The sequence below is a fragment of the Strix aluco genome, chromosome 17 (genome assembly GCF_031877795.1).
Source record: "Strix aluco isolate bStrAlu1 chromosome 17, bStrAlu1.hap1, whole genome shotgun sequence".
Taxonomy (NCBI): Eukaryota; Metazoa; Chordata; class Aves; order Strigiformes; family Strigidae; genus Strix; species Strix aluco.
The window spans coordinates 2,351,486-2,365,697 of NC_133947.1; the positions used below are offsets into that span (position 1 = coordinate 2,351,486).

Genomic DNA, 14,212 nt, shown 5'->3' on the forward strand with positions numbered 1-14,212 from the left:
TCACTCACCTTCTGCTGGGGCTTGGGGAGGGGGGAGCACGAGGCGAGAGGGGCTGGCGGGGCTGGGAGAGCCCCAACTTGCCGTGCACTCAAGTCAGCAGCTCCATCTCTCTCTCTCTCTCTCTCTTTTTGATGCTATACTGTAAATTTATTTCACCTCAGAGAGTAAACAGATATATTGCAACCCCAAGGGTTCATGGGTAGTGTATTTACAAAGGGAAGGCGCAGCAAGCCCCCTCTGTGCCATTTCCATTAATGAGAGCGGTCATTAAGTAAATGAGACATTGCCTTTAGCAGGCTTAAGAGTTCACACACTAAGGAGTATCAGATATTTAATTGAAACCAACAACCCGTCTTACACGCGTGTTACTGGTGTAGGGAAGTGGGCTGCCCTCCAAGAACTCTCCCCCCACAACCTCCCCCATGCAAATTTCATGATTGGTTTCCGTGATGTCATTTTGCAAAGGGGCAGACAATAGCTGTGGGGAAAGGTAAGTCAATATTATGTTCTTTCGCTGACAAAGGCAGATAATGCTGGCTTTTTTTTCTTTTCTTTTTTTTTTTCTCTTCTTTTTTTTTTTTTTTTTTTTTTTTTTCCCCCTCCCTTGGATTGAGACAGAGGGGAAAGGCTTTCGGAGCACACAGTTGATGTAAACAGACGCAGGCGTTTCGCCTTTAGAGCACGAAGGCTGGGTTGTTGTTTTGAAAATTGCACTGGAGAACCGAGGGGATTTTTATGATGATCATCATGCTCCTAGGTCCATCTTTGCTCGCTCGCTCTCTCACTGGCTGCGAGACGCTAGTGGACATGTTATGCTTCTGACTGAAAAGAGGTTGAATAAGACGAGAAAGGAGGCGATTTATTAAAAAAAAAAAAAAAAAAAAAAAAAGCACAACATCGCATTCAGCCGGGAAACTTTCTGAATATTTCTGGAAGAGGATGCTTGCCGGGTTGGTGGACCGCGAGATCGGTGGATGTTTATCCGGAGGGAAGCGTGCGCGGTGTTAGCAGAAGACGCTCCCGGGAGGAGTTTGCGCCGCCGGCGGCCTCCGCGCCCGCGGAGCTCTCGGAGGTGCTGATGGCGGTGCGCGCCCGCGGTGCGGGGAGCGGGGCTCCGCGCGTCCCTCTCCGGGCTCTACCCCCCCCCCCCCCCCCCCCAGCCCCCCTTACTACAAAAACTCCAGCCCGAGTCGGCACTTTCGTACTCCTCGGTCCTTAAGGAGCTCCGCGCCGCGGCGGGGGGGCCGCGCTTTGCTCGCCGATGGACGCGTGTGCGGAGGGCTGGCGTTTGCCCGCTCCGGTCGCCTGCCGGGTGCTCGCTTTTGCCCTTGGCAGACTTTTTTTTTTTTTTTTTCCCTCCTCTTTTATTTTTTCTCCTTTTTAAATTTTTTCTCCCTTTTTATTTTTTCTCTTTTTTTTTTTTCTTTTTTTCTCTCCCCCCTCTTCCCCAATAGTGACTACTTCGGAGTTCTCTATTTATAGCAGCGAGGAACAAGGGGAGTGTGCCATGTTTGTGGATTTCTCTCTATACATTGACCACGACAGAAATCTGCGGGCTCTTATTTTTAGCTAGCTCGGAAGAGGCTTTGCTTGGCTAATCTCTTTATCAATTTTAGCAAAGTTTTTTTCTGCTGTTGTTCTTGTTTTGTGGGTAATTTGGGGGGGAGAGAGAAGGGAAGGGGGCTGGTGCCTGACGATATGCTTGAGCCGCGATCGACCCCGGCGAGTTAGGCTGAGTTTAGGGCGCAGTTTGCTGGCGGGTAGGACCGACCCTCTCGGGGGAGGTGGCCCCAAAGGGGGGGGCTCAGCACCCTCCGAGGCTCTCCCACACAAAGGGGCAGGTCGTGGGGATCATCCCCTCGGAGCAGGAGGCCTGGGGTGTGCGAGCCCCCCCCGGAGCCGGGTTGCCGGGGCAGGGGAGGGGGGGGGGCTGGCTGCTCGCTGCTCCCCCCGACCTGGCCGGGCAGCAGTGTTGGGGGGGGGCAGCCCACACGGCCCCCACCGCTCCGCTCTCCTCCCGCTATTGTTGATCCCCCTCGCTCCGAGCAGCCGCTGAAAGCAAGTGCAAAAAGCCCAGGCTAAATCCTCGCCATCGCCCTGCCTCTACTTTTAGTTATTTTTTTTTTCTTTTTCCTTCCCTTTTCCTCTCTCTCGTTGGCTCATCTGCTGTTATTATCAGCCTTTTCCATATGGCCACTTTAATTAATGGCAGACAAAAGGGGGTTGAGGGGGGGGGAGGAGGAATCCAGGAATTAGAGTTTATAGTTGGTTTGTCTCTGATGCTGTCATAGAAACCAGAAGCAAAGATGCCGCCTTTCCACTTCTTTGTATGATCCTGTTTATTGTTCCCGAGCGGCGCAGATTGGAGCAGGCGCATGTTGCAAAGCGCAAACCATCGCCTGCTGCTGCGGCCCGAGAAACCTGGGCACAACTTGTCCCCTTCAGCTCTTTCTGCCCTCTTCCTTCCCTTCCCTTCTTTCTCCCGCCTCGGGAAGACCAAGGAGAACTTATTTTTGCTCGCCTTTTTTTTTTTTTTTTTTTTTTTTTTTTTTTTGCGAGTGGTTTAGGGATCTGTGGGATCCCAAAGGCGAGAAGAGCAGGAAAACTCCACAAAGTTGGGTTTAACCCTTCCCAGAAAGCAGACGGGAGCGTTGTCTTGTTGTCCTTGTTGTCCCGGCGGAGTTGGGGTCCGTGTACCCCCGGGCCCGGCTCTGTCCCGGGGTGCGTTACGGCGGGGGGCACCGGCCCGGGGGTCCCGTCGAGGAGGGTCTGTGCGGGCAGAGCCGCTTGTCCCCTGCGCAGCCCCGAGCAAAGGGCCGTGAGTGCCCCCCACCCCACCCCGGGGTCACCGTCGGCCCTCGAGGGGCGAGGGGACAGCGGGGACACCTCGTACTGTAGGAAAGCCAGAAATACAGCCCCCCCCGCCCCCCCCCCGGAGCCCCTGCAAGGGGGATCCCCGGCTCTTGGCCCGGCTGGAAGGGGCGTCCCGCTGCGGAACGGTGCTCACGGTCACGGCCAAGGGGGGCGTTGATGGCTTTGGGACAGGGGTGTCCCCTCCCCTTTGGGCAAACTCTGGGCTGGAAGCGGGGGAGAAGCCCCTTCCCTGAAGAGCAACCGCCCCCCCCCTTTCTTCCCGCTCTCCCTCCTCCCCCCGGACGTGCTGCCACTCGGTGGCCGGTCCCTTTGCCCCCGGGCTCATCCATGTCCCCAGAGGGGGGGGGGGGGGCGGTACGGGGCAGGGGCAGAGCAGCCCGGGGGGCTCTGGCGGTTAATAGCCCCGGGCTGGGGTAGGAGGGACGCGGGGTGGGGGGGTGACACACAGCGAGCCCAGGTGCCTTCCCGTCGGGAGCTGGGGGAAGTCACCAGGCCGGCGACTAACCCAGCTGGGCCGGGACTTTCCCCAACAACTCGAAGCCACGAACTGCGGAGGGGGGGGGGGTGGAGAGCAGGGTGGGGGTCCTCTGGCTCTGTTCCCCCCTTCACCTCGTCCCGCAGAGCCCCCGGGGGAGCCGGCAGCGGAGCGGCCCCGGTTCCCGGCAGTCAGATGACGAGGGCAGGGCTGACTTTGCAAGACGTAGTTCGGCGTCAGAGCAGCTGCCATTTTAGCAGACAGTGCTAAACTCCCCCCCCCCCCCCCCCCTCCACCCCCCCCCGGAAGCCTCGGCTTTGGGGTGCTGCCTCTGAACTTGGCTGCTTGGTGGACTCTGAGGGGGGGAGCAGTGCACCCGAAGTCAGCAAAACACCCTAAACAGGCTGAGTTACGCAGCTTTTGGAGCTCGGGAATATAAACTCTTCTCCCTCCACTGTGGTTCTGCGTCAGGGCTTGAGGAGGGCAGGTGAGTTTATACTCCTGAGCCCCAAAAATCACTCGGTACAATGCAAGATGGTCCCAAACTCCCTATGCGGTGAGGGGTAGAGCCCTCCTTTTGCAACCTGGGGGTGCTTATTTTGCAAGGGGGGCTGGCATCCACCCCACCCGAAAGTTTTGGGGGGACCCTCTGCTCCCTGAGAACAGAGCGAGGAGGGGGAAGCGGCAGGTTTACAGTAAAGGCTGGAGCGTGCGGGGGAAATAGCCACGGCTGGGCTGGGCTTCCCAGAAGACATGAAATCAGCCGTGGAAGGGGAGGGAGACGGGGGAAGCATCGCGTTATCGCTGGGAAGTCAGACGTGAGAGTTAAATGGCAAAGTGGGGGGCATGACCCGGCCTCCCTTTCACTTTGTGTGTGCGTGTCGGTTTGTAAATGGAAGGACTTAATTTTTACAGCTGTAAACTCTGCGGCTTAGTTGCTAGAGCTCTTTCCTTAATGACAAAGGACATCTCCTGTCATCACTTTATAGCTGTTCCTCTTTCTAATATGTGGGAGCTGAGGGTGGAGGATCCGTGCTGTAAACTTCCAAAGCTGGGAATACACCCCTTTGTGTTACTCTTCTTCCCCCCAACAAATTTCCTCTTTAAGTTACTGGTTGTGCAAATGCTGTTTCCTCTGTGGCTGAGCAGAGAAGGGTCCTAACACCCAGGAGGGAGGTTAAGGTGGCCCCAGACTCCAGGTTTATTTGTCTTTTGGGGATCTAACCCTACAGCAGCTGTGTGAAAGGGGTTGTCAGGCTCCTACCCATCCTCTCAGTTCCCAGGTATTTCTAGAGTTTTGACAGGGCAGAAGTCGCTGTCAGGAAACCTCACGCTTTCCACCTTTTTCTCCATCTTTTCCATCTTTCTCCTGGGTCTTGCGGGTTTCTACAAAGAATAACTCCACCACATAAGTAGCAGTGCTGGTCTCCCTGGGCGTGTGATGCAGAGTCCCCGGTGTCTCTGACATCCTTAGGGCTGGCTTGTGTGAAACCTCCCGTCTTAAAGTATTCTGTATCGCTTCTGAGGCTGTTTACCTTTGCAAAGTAGAAACTTGATCCACTACGCGGTCCTTAGAGAGGAGATCAGGGTGTGAACAGAGAAGTGGGGTGATAAGCACGTGTTTTGAAAAGTTTCTGGAGTGGGTGAAATGCCCCGAAACACCTTGCTCCTAGAGCGAAATGAATTTACACGAGATTTTTTGCTCTGGGATGTGGGAGCCAGGTCATGAGTAATGGCAAAGAGCAGGACTGGGGCATCCCTTCTGCTTCCTTCAGACATGGGAGGGAAATCTGTCACCCCCCCACTCCCCACAAATATTTTCACTGAGGAGAAGAGGGCTTTGTGTGTGTATATTTGGAGGAAGCAAGTTTCCCCTCTTGGCAGGTTAATTGGCTGAAGGGAATTTCTGGAAGCGCAGCCTTTGCCCTTGCCAAGCTTGGGAGCCGCTTTGCTGGGAGCGGCTGCGCGGTGGTTTGGCCGTTTGGGACCGGGCTGAGACACAGAAGGTGCAGAGCAGTTTCCAAGTGTCTCCTCCCCGTGCAGGTTCTCCAGGCTTCCCCTGCGTGAGAGCAGCAGCGCAGGAGGGCATCCCTCCAGGCTTCTCGGAGCCGCTTTGCTGCAGCATCTTGAGTGTGTGTGTGGGGGTTGTTTCTGCCCTGGGAAGAGCTGGAGGTGGGCACAGAGGTGAGGACATCTCAGAGGCAAGAACATGCGTTGAACACTTATGTTTAAAGAATGTAAACATTAAAAATCACCTGAATGGAGCTAATCCTCAGAAAGTTGAAACATTGTGGATTTTCTGTGGGTTCTTTTATGGAAGGCACGAGCTGGAGTTTTAAGGAAAACAAAACTAGTGTTTTTCTATTGTTGTAGGGATGAATAACCTCAACACTTCTGTGAGGCCTTGCTGTGGTTTTGCAGGTGGGGATGCGGAGGCAGAGGAGGTTTCTGGGCTGGAAAGGTCGAGACTGACAGCCTGGGATCTTAGTCTGAAATCTGTGTCCTTTTGAGCAGGAGTTTGCCCTTTGGGGACTGTATTTGGAACATCCCTGGCTGCTTTTTTAAAGTAATGCCTCTGTCCGTGCTACGGGAGCCTTTGGTGAAGCAATGCCTGTGTGAAACTGGTCCAGCAGTGCCCTGGAGGGACCCGGCACTGGGAGCTGTGACTGGTTTTGGGCAGACCCAAGAGGGCAAAGGCACACGTGGCTCGGGCTTGTTTACAGATGAGTGTGGGGAGAGGATACAGGCTGCGAGCATGGCTGGGGCTCCATCCTGCCTCCCTGCTCCTCGGCCGATCCGATCGGAGCATCCCAGTGTGCCGGCTGCCACACACGTTCATACGGGACTCAGATGCCCGGTGTGTGTCTTACAGCACTGAGGAAATGAAGTGAGCTGTGAAAGCTTGTCCAGGGAAGGGTGGTCGGTGTGAAAGGAGGTCAGGAAAGGAAATGGGGAATTTCCAGGCACAGTTTGGTTGAGGAAAGAGTGGCTGAGATCACCTTGTCCTACCAGCCAGGCTGTTCCCGCCAGTGTCAGTCTTACAGCAGAATAATGAAGTGACACACTCTGTGATACTCGGCTTTTCATTTTGGTTTGGTTTAAAAAAAAAAAAAAAAGATTAAAAAAATATAATTTTCACCTGAATTAAAATACTTTTGATCTTTGTATTTCATTGAACTTTTTGCTTCAGAGAGAATAGATTAATAAACACTTTCAAATGGAAAAAATATAGTTTGGAAAGGTCCCCCTTTTATCTTTAACACAGAGCTTTAATGCTAACCTGGGTATGGGCTGGCTGTCCCTCGGTTCCTTTTCTCTCGCTTTTTTTATCTTAACAACAATAAATTTGCTTTTATTGTGATCATGCTGGCCTTTACTGGTCACTTTTTATTCTTTCCTTTTTTATTTTGAAGTCAGCACATTAAAAAAAAATTGCAATGTTATTTTAATCAGACCAAATGAAAGAGCAAATCAGAGCGAGAATTTTAATCTGCCCCAAGCAAAACTGCCTTGTACATCTGTCATGTTGGGATTAGTGGAACTCTTTAAAGAAGCTGAAGACTTTTTAAACAAAGTATTAAACATTTGTGACCTGATTTCCATTCTTACAATATTCTCATTAATAAGAGTGCAGGCTGAAAGACATCTGTTAGCTCCTATTTGTTTTAAGTATATTAAAGAATAATAAGAATATTGGGGGGTGGGGGAAATCTAAATGTACTATTTAGAGCCAAATCTCCAAGCTGCAGTCTTCCAAAGTGATTCTGTGTCTAACTTGGGGCAGGGTGGGGGGAAGCATAAGTCTTGGTAAAGCCCGTGAAGTTGGATGCTCTATATTGTTGGTCTTGCTTGGCCAGTTTAGGCTGTTAGAGCTTGGGTGAGGCTCCCCCACGGGCTGTGAGCTTTGCCTGGTGCTCCATCCCTGCTTCAGTAGTGGAGAAGAGGCAACTCTATCTTCCTGAGATAATATCTAGTCTGAAACGAAAAACAGGCAGAGGTGCAGCCCTAAATTATACACAGATACAGCTTGTACGTGTGCAGCACCTGCACGCATCCAGTGCTGCTGTGGACCAGCCAACGAAGAGTAGGAAGGGAGTGAAAACGTCATTTTTGGGTTCGCTGCTTGTGTTTCGTTTGATGCTGAGGCTGTGAAAGTAAATGGCCCAGCTTGGACCCCTAAGGAAAAAAAAAAAAAAGCTAGGCATGTGTTCCGTAAACTACTTGCTGAAAGAAGCCTTCACTATTAACATGGGTATATGGTTTAAGAGAAGGTTGCTGTCGACTGCAATCTTTGCATCTTGTTTATGCTTGCTGGGTAAAATATTAACTAAAGCATCTGAACATAAAGTTCTGGTGTGAAAGAATATCAGCAGGGGAGAGCCATATGGTGCCAGCCTGCTAACAAAATACCAAACGCTGGAGATTCCTTTTTGCAGAAGACTGAAAATTCTCGTTCCCATACATAATACATGAGTTCACGCCTTTGATTACTCTAAACATTAGTCCAAGCGGTACAGGCGTCTCTTTGGAGCTAACACAACTTAGGGCATGCAGTTCTCTTCCCCCCTCTTCCTTTACATAAAAGAAATCGATGTCGAGCTGTTAAGATACAAATATCCAATATGCTGTAAGACAATATGTTTCCGAAACTGCTGCGTAAGCTGCCTCTCCTCTAATTAAATATAAACTGCAGTAGAGACTTGGGTTTCTTCGTTCCTTCGCTTGAAACCATTTGGCAAGTGCGTGGCTCTCCCTAGGACAGCATCTGCAAGTCGGGTCTGTGCCCGTTTTGGGGAAGCCTCTCGTTCCTCATGGGTGTGATCCGACCTTTCGGATCGATGCTGAGGGCCATAATTGTCTCTCTGAGCAGCAGCTCGCAGGCGTGTTTACCCGAATGCTCCCCGCGAGCCAAGGAGTCAGGTGTATTCAAGAGCAATGGATTCAAACCCTGCATTAGGAGGATCCCCTGGTGAATATTATTATAAGGCACAAGAGATGGCTCTAGGGGAGCTTTCATGCACGTGGTATTTAAAAACCAAGGTATTGCTGGCAAAATCTGTAGGTGACACTCTGAGCACTTTTGAATTTCTTCTTTTAAACAATCCCTCGAAACCAACAATTTGATGTTGAATAACTCTGCCTTGTGCTTGTCGCTGGGCTCCTCAAGTGCAGCTTGTTAAGTTGTTTGATGAGAACCCAATTACCTGTGTGTAGAAACACCCACGGAGCGTGGAGAAACCTCCCCAGCAGCTGCCTTTGGTTAACCCCCATTTCAGAGCCGGAGCCTTTCCCTGCCCCTGGTGCTCTCCAGCCTGGAAGAGGCAGCTCTGGGGGTGGAAGGGGATATCTGTCTGGCAGCCACGGGTTTGGGGCAAAACCGTGTATTTGAGTCACCTGTTGCAGCTCTTGGGCATCCAAACCCTCTTGGAAGAGCATCAGGTTTAGCACCTAAATGCAGAATTGGGCTTTCCTCTTTCAGCACTGGCTTTTCCTCTTCTGGCTGTACAGGCAACATGGGGTGATGGGATGGAAACGAAGACAAAGCCCCAGCCGTGTTGGCTGAATGTCCAGTGCAGGTTTTGAGGCAGGGCAGGGTTGGGTCTGTGAAGTTGCGTCCCAAGGGGAGGCTGCTGCTGGGCTAAGTGAAGGTGTCAGATGGGCTTTGAGAGAAGTTTCCTGATTTCAGCCAAGATCTTTTGAAAACTGTCTTGTAATGGGCCTCGAAGCCTAAGCAAGAACTTTCCTGGGGGACACGTGTCCAGTCCTCACTCCATACCCAAAACCCAGGTGCTTGCATAGGAATGAGAGAAAATAAATTAATTGCCTTCCCTTGTAAAGGCAAAAAAATCTTTATTTGTAAGAAATCAGAAGCCTTGGGTGGGAGATATTCTGGGTAAAGTTATCTTGGGCAAAGTTAGCCCAACTTGAGTGGCTCTGCAGAGGAAAGACAGTTTATGCCTCTGAAAGCTGATGTGGCCATGAGCGTGTCTGGAGCCCCAGCATCTCCTGCTGTGGCCTAAGTTTCTCCTTCAATTTGATGCTTTGCATCTAGGGAGCTTCTGGCAAGTGGAGTTAAGGGTTGGTTTGTTGCCCTCAATATTTTGATGTAATTAGTCAGTGAGCAACTTGCTGCTTTTGCCCAGAGAAATGCTCTCTCCAAGAACACAAGTGACAGGGGAGGATTAATGTCCTTCTGGAGAGAGCTGCTCTGTTTTCTTTATTTTAAAAAAAAAAAAAAAGTTAAAAAAAATGTGCCTGGGAGCAATGTTGTTGCTTTAAAAAAAAATGACAGTCTAAACAGTTAACTTTGCCTGCAGTGTCTGAGAGGAGCGGGGAGTTGTCAGCTCCTTTCCCACATCCCCTAGAAACTTTTGGCTCCCTCCTGTCACGGAGTGGCTTTCCTGGCTGCCGGGGAGGCTGGTCACTGCCGTGAAGCGGCTCTGGCAGGGTGGCTGCCTCCCCACTGCGCTCGCCAGCCAAGCAAGGAGCATTGCTGAGGAGAGCAAAGGGGACAATTGGGGAAAGAAGGATTTGGAGGGGAGAGAGAAACTCCCCACTTGTGGACTATGAGCTCATCCTTGGCTGTGGGGTCTGGGGAGCCAAGCGCCCTGCTGGGGACCGTGGACTTTCCCTGCTCCCAGCTCAGGATGGAGACAAAACCGCTGCAGCGCAGAGGGCTGAGCCCCTGCCAGCGGCTGGAAGCGGGGTGAAAGCTGCTCTGAGAGCGTTGCCCGTGGGCACCCAGCTGCTGCCCTGTCCCCCCTCCTCCTCCTCGTCCCCACTTCATATTCACAAGCGAGCGCAGACTGCCGTAGGAAGGACAGAAAGGTATCACTCGCCGCTATTTAATTTCAATTACACGGGGTCCGCAGGAGCGCAAAGAGCACTGCCAGCAGGGCTATAAACTTAACATATTTGATGATTATTCTTCTTTTCAAGCAAGTGGCGCACAGCAGCCGCCCCATTCAGCGGCGATAATCCTGGGGGGCTGCGACATTACGGCTGCCAGAGCCGTGCGCTGTAGCGGGGGCTCCTTTTTAATAAAACCATTTGAAGGGTCAGCTTAATTGCCTCATTTCGTGGCAGGCAGCGTGGCACCCTGTGCGTGCCCCTGATCTGGGAGGCTTGGCATGGAAATGGGCTTGGGTTTGAGTGTGCCGAGCCCGTGCCACGAGAAGGGATGCTGGGGGGTGCTGAGAGCCAGCGGGCACTGTGCAGCGCTGCCTCTTACCCCGGGGGAGTTGTTGCTGCACGATGATCTCACCTCCTTTTATGCCTTATTGCTCCTGTCTATCTGACTCCGTATGACACACGCTTACGTGTCAACTTTTCACTTCTTATATGGCAGCAGAGGAAAGGCTTAATATCATAAAGACAAGCTGGCAGCTGGGAAGGAGCCCACTTAGTCATCGAACTTTGCGTCAGAGGCGCTGCCAGCCTCTTCCCCGGCTCTTCCAGGCAGCTTCTCCTTCCTCTGCCTCACCTGGTGTCACACGTGGTAGAAATCCCTGTGCAGAGAACCACCCGCTTGAGCAAATGCTGTTGGTGGACCCTAGCCCTGTGCTGGGGGCAGAAGGGTTTGTGTCCCTCAGGCACCCCTGTGTGTGCAGCTTGGGCCAAATTTGGACAGAAGCAATGTGGGGTTTTTGTAGCTTTTGTGAGGTTTTTTTGAAGCTCTGTGTGTTTGCCCAGAACCTACTGGGCTGAGGGTAAGGTCCCAGAGCAGATTCAAATTCACTTGAGCTGTGACAGTCAACACTGGGGCATCTCTGGACGTTTGGAGCCCAGAAGGAACTAAAGAGTCACAGAATCATCTCGGTTGGAAAAGCCCTTGAAGCTCCTCCAGTCCAACCATGAACCTCACACTGACCGTTCCCAACTCCACCAGATCCCTCAGCGCTGGGTCAGCCTGACTCTTAAACCCCTCCAGGGATGAAGTCATTGACAACTAAATCTATAGACGACTAAAATGATAAAGATTGGTTCATATCTCGCCTGTTTCTTTTACTCTTTCCCTACACACTGGGGAAATCTATATTTGCTGCTCAGAAACAGGTACTGAGCTGAATGACGCATTGCCCTGTCCCAGGAAGGCCGTCTGTAGCTGGCTCTTCTCGCTTGCTATTTCTGTATGTGAAGAACCCAATTTATTACCTTTGCTTTATACATTTGGGTTCCCCCCAGTGTGCCGCCTTGTATCCCCCTCTGCAAGCACAACGCTCGGGCTCGTTCTTCCTCTTCTCTCTTGATTTCCAAGCAGATGATGGAGCGGCTTGAAAACAGAGTGTCAAATACCCGAGCTGGGTCAATGCATCCAGCTTGGTCTGTTTGACATCCATCTGCACTGGGAGTATCAACCTGTGCAGGCGTGGAGCTGCTGTGAGGAAGGGGATGCTCTGGCTGCAGCAATCCCTGATGCCTCCTTTCACCACTCAACCTGCCGGGGTAGGTTTGTGCTCCCATTTTGGGGGGACAACCCTGTCCCCATCCCCATGGGTGAGGAGATGCAAGCCAAGGGCTGCCTGGCAGGGGGCTGCTGGTGCTGTGACCGCTGCCACGGTGGAAGTGGAAGCATCACCACACTGCTCTCCCCAGAGGTTAATCCTTCTCTCTACAGCTGTGAGGAGGAGAGGTGGACTCGGGTGGGGGTCTTGGAGCTGAAATCACCTAATCTTGTTTGTTCCTCTGCATGTATCATCTCATCGTGGCTGCTTCCCCACCAGCCTCTTCTTCAATCACCCTTCTTATATTCATCTTCAGCCCCAGGAGTCCCTAATGCTGCCCTGGAGCCCCTTTGTAGAGCACAGATACACCCTAAAGCTCTTCCCAGACCACCTCAGGTGGGGAAGGACATCCCTGTCCAAGACCGGCAGTGCCAGTGGACATAGTCCTTGTGCCCACTGCACTCACCCCGCGCAAACCTCCCCGGCTTACGCAGGTTGTTTTCCCCTTCCTGAGGATTTCTGTGTGTCAGCAGCACTGTGGGAAGGGTTTTACAAGACAGAAGATGCTCTTGTAACCTCACCCTGAGCCATCAGGTTGTTCCCTTCAGCAGCAACACGTCTTGGAGCTGCTTCCTTTGCCCTGGCCCAAGACACACTTATCCAAAACCATCTCTAAAAATTCATTTGTGCTGAATTCTCCTGCTGGTGTTTCGACACATTGGCTCCACGGAGGCTTTCGATTTGGTATGAAAAGTAATTATTACTGGGGCGCAGTTTAGCAGTTGTGTTTTACAGTGCTGGTAAGGTTAAAAGAAATAATAATAATAATATAAGAAAGACTCAGCCAGAGTAACTGCCTGCAACATGCTATTTGCATTTTTAAGGAAATACTTCTTTGAGACAGCTTGGGTGAAAGGTCGGCATTTGCATATAAATGGAAAAGAAAGTGTGTGATGCTGGAAGTTACATCTATATTATTTTCTCAGCAGTGTGCTGCTGTTTCAGAGATTAAGGGACACGGTTTGCATTTGGCTTTTACTGAATAGAGAAGGTACCAGGAAAGCCAAATTAGAACAAAATAATGAGGGAAATGTGCAAGAAGAAAGCAGCGATATCCTGTTTCTCGGAGATGCTCTCTTGTGTGCCGGGCACGTTACACGGCTGTTTGCACGCATGCTGGGCACAAGCAGATGAGTGTTGCTGAGCAGGGCTCCCTCTGCGTGCACAAAAGGATGGACGCTGGAGATGAAGCTGGCGGCAGGAGCGGTCCAGGCTGTGGATAAGCCTGGCTGAAGGGGGGATGCTGGCACTCATTGTTTGGAAGTGATAAGCTGGGGCTTGCTTGATATTTAATTTTTTGTTGTTGTTGTTCAGGCTCAGGTATGTTTGGAGAGGAATTAATCAGCAGGCTCATATGAAGTGGTGGAGTCCCCATCCCTGGAGGGGTTGAAGAGTCGGGTTGACCCAGCGCTGAGGGATCTGGTGGAGTTGAGAACGGTCAGTGTGAGGTTCATGGTTGGACTGGAGGAGCTTCAAGGTCTTTTCCAACCCAGATGATTCTGTGAAGTTCCTGCTATTGCAGTAAGAAAACAAATCACACTTTGGGCAACTCTTAGCGGCTGGTAGGGTGAAGGCAGGAGGCAGAGACGCCCATGGCTCAGCTGTTGCTGTTGCCCTGGGCCCTGGAAACCCCAAAGAGAACCTCATCGCTTTGTTTTTCCTCGTGTTGGTGGCCCTGCTCACCATGCTCAGGGTGGCTTTGCATTTTGACAGCTCCCCCAAGGAGCCAGGAGAAATGGGATGTTGACCAGTGTTCACTCTATTCTTTTTTGATCAATATACTTCAGAACAATGCACAGACAGCAGTGCTACTGTGGGCACGCAGCATTTATTTCTCTCTTGAAGAGTACACAAGTGATACAAGGATGGAAGGTGAAAACCACCTTCTTTTATATCTTCTGCAGCACTTTGTAGTGTGCTTCTGCCACTGTGTAGAAAAAGAAAAAAGACTCTAATAAAAAGTCTTATTAACTGGCCATGAACACTGGAGCATGAATATTGCACTTAATGAGGAGAGACTGTAGCCTCATTTGCTCCCTTTGCATTGTAGGTGCATTGAGGGCTTCAGCTCCTGTAGCGCTGGGTGATACAGAGGAACAGGATGAAATGTTGGTCCTTCCCTGGAGCACTTTGTGGCTCGGGGTGCAGAGCTGCTGGGTGCTGGGATGGAGAGAGGGCCCCGAGCGAAGGATGGCAGCGCAGCCGTCGCAAGGGCCTGGGGATGCCGGTCCGTGGCAGGGTGATGTCTGTACCTTGTTCCTGGCGGATCTTTAACCCGCTGCTGAACTCTGCTGCTGAGGGCTTTGCCCCCTCTCCAAGGAGCAGGTTTTGGTGCTTCTTCCCTTCCTATTGCAGCGTG

At 51.6% G+C, this 14,212-nt stretch overlaps 1 protein-coding gene across 5 annotated transcripts in view; it reads left to right on the plus strand.

The window, feature by feature from the left end:
- The first annotated feature begins 252 nt into the window (after positions 1-252).
- Positions 253-14,212, plus strand: part of MYT1 (myelin transcription factor 1) — a 64,767-nt gene continuing 50,807 nt past the window's right edge. For 4 of the 5 annotated variants that reach the window (XM_074843128.1, XM_074843131.1, XM_074843130.1 and 1 more), the window contains exon 1: positions 253-1,072. The gene's annotated coding sequence lies outside the window, so the exon portion shown is untranslated. The remainder of the gene's footprint in view (positions 1,073-14,212) is intronic. The other variant, XM_074843129.1, reaches the window with a different exon arrangement.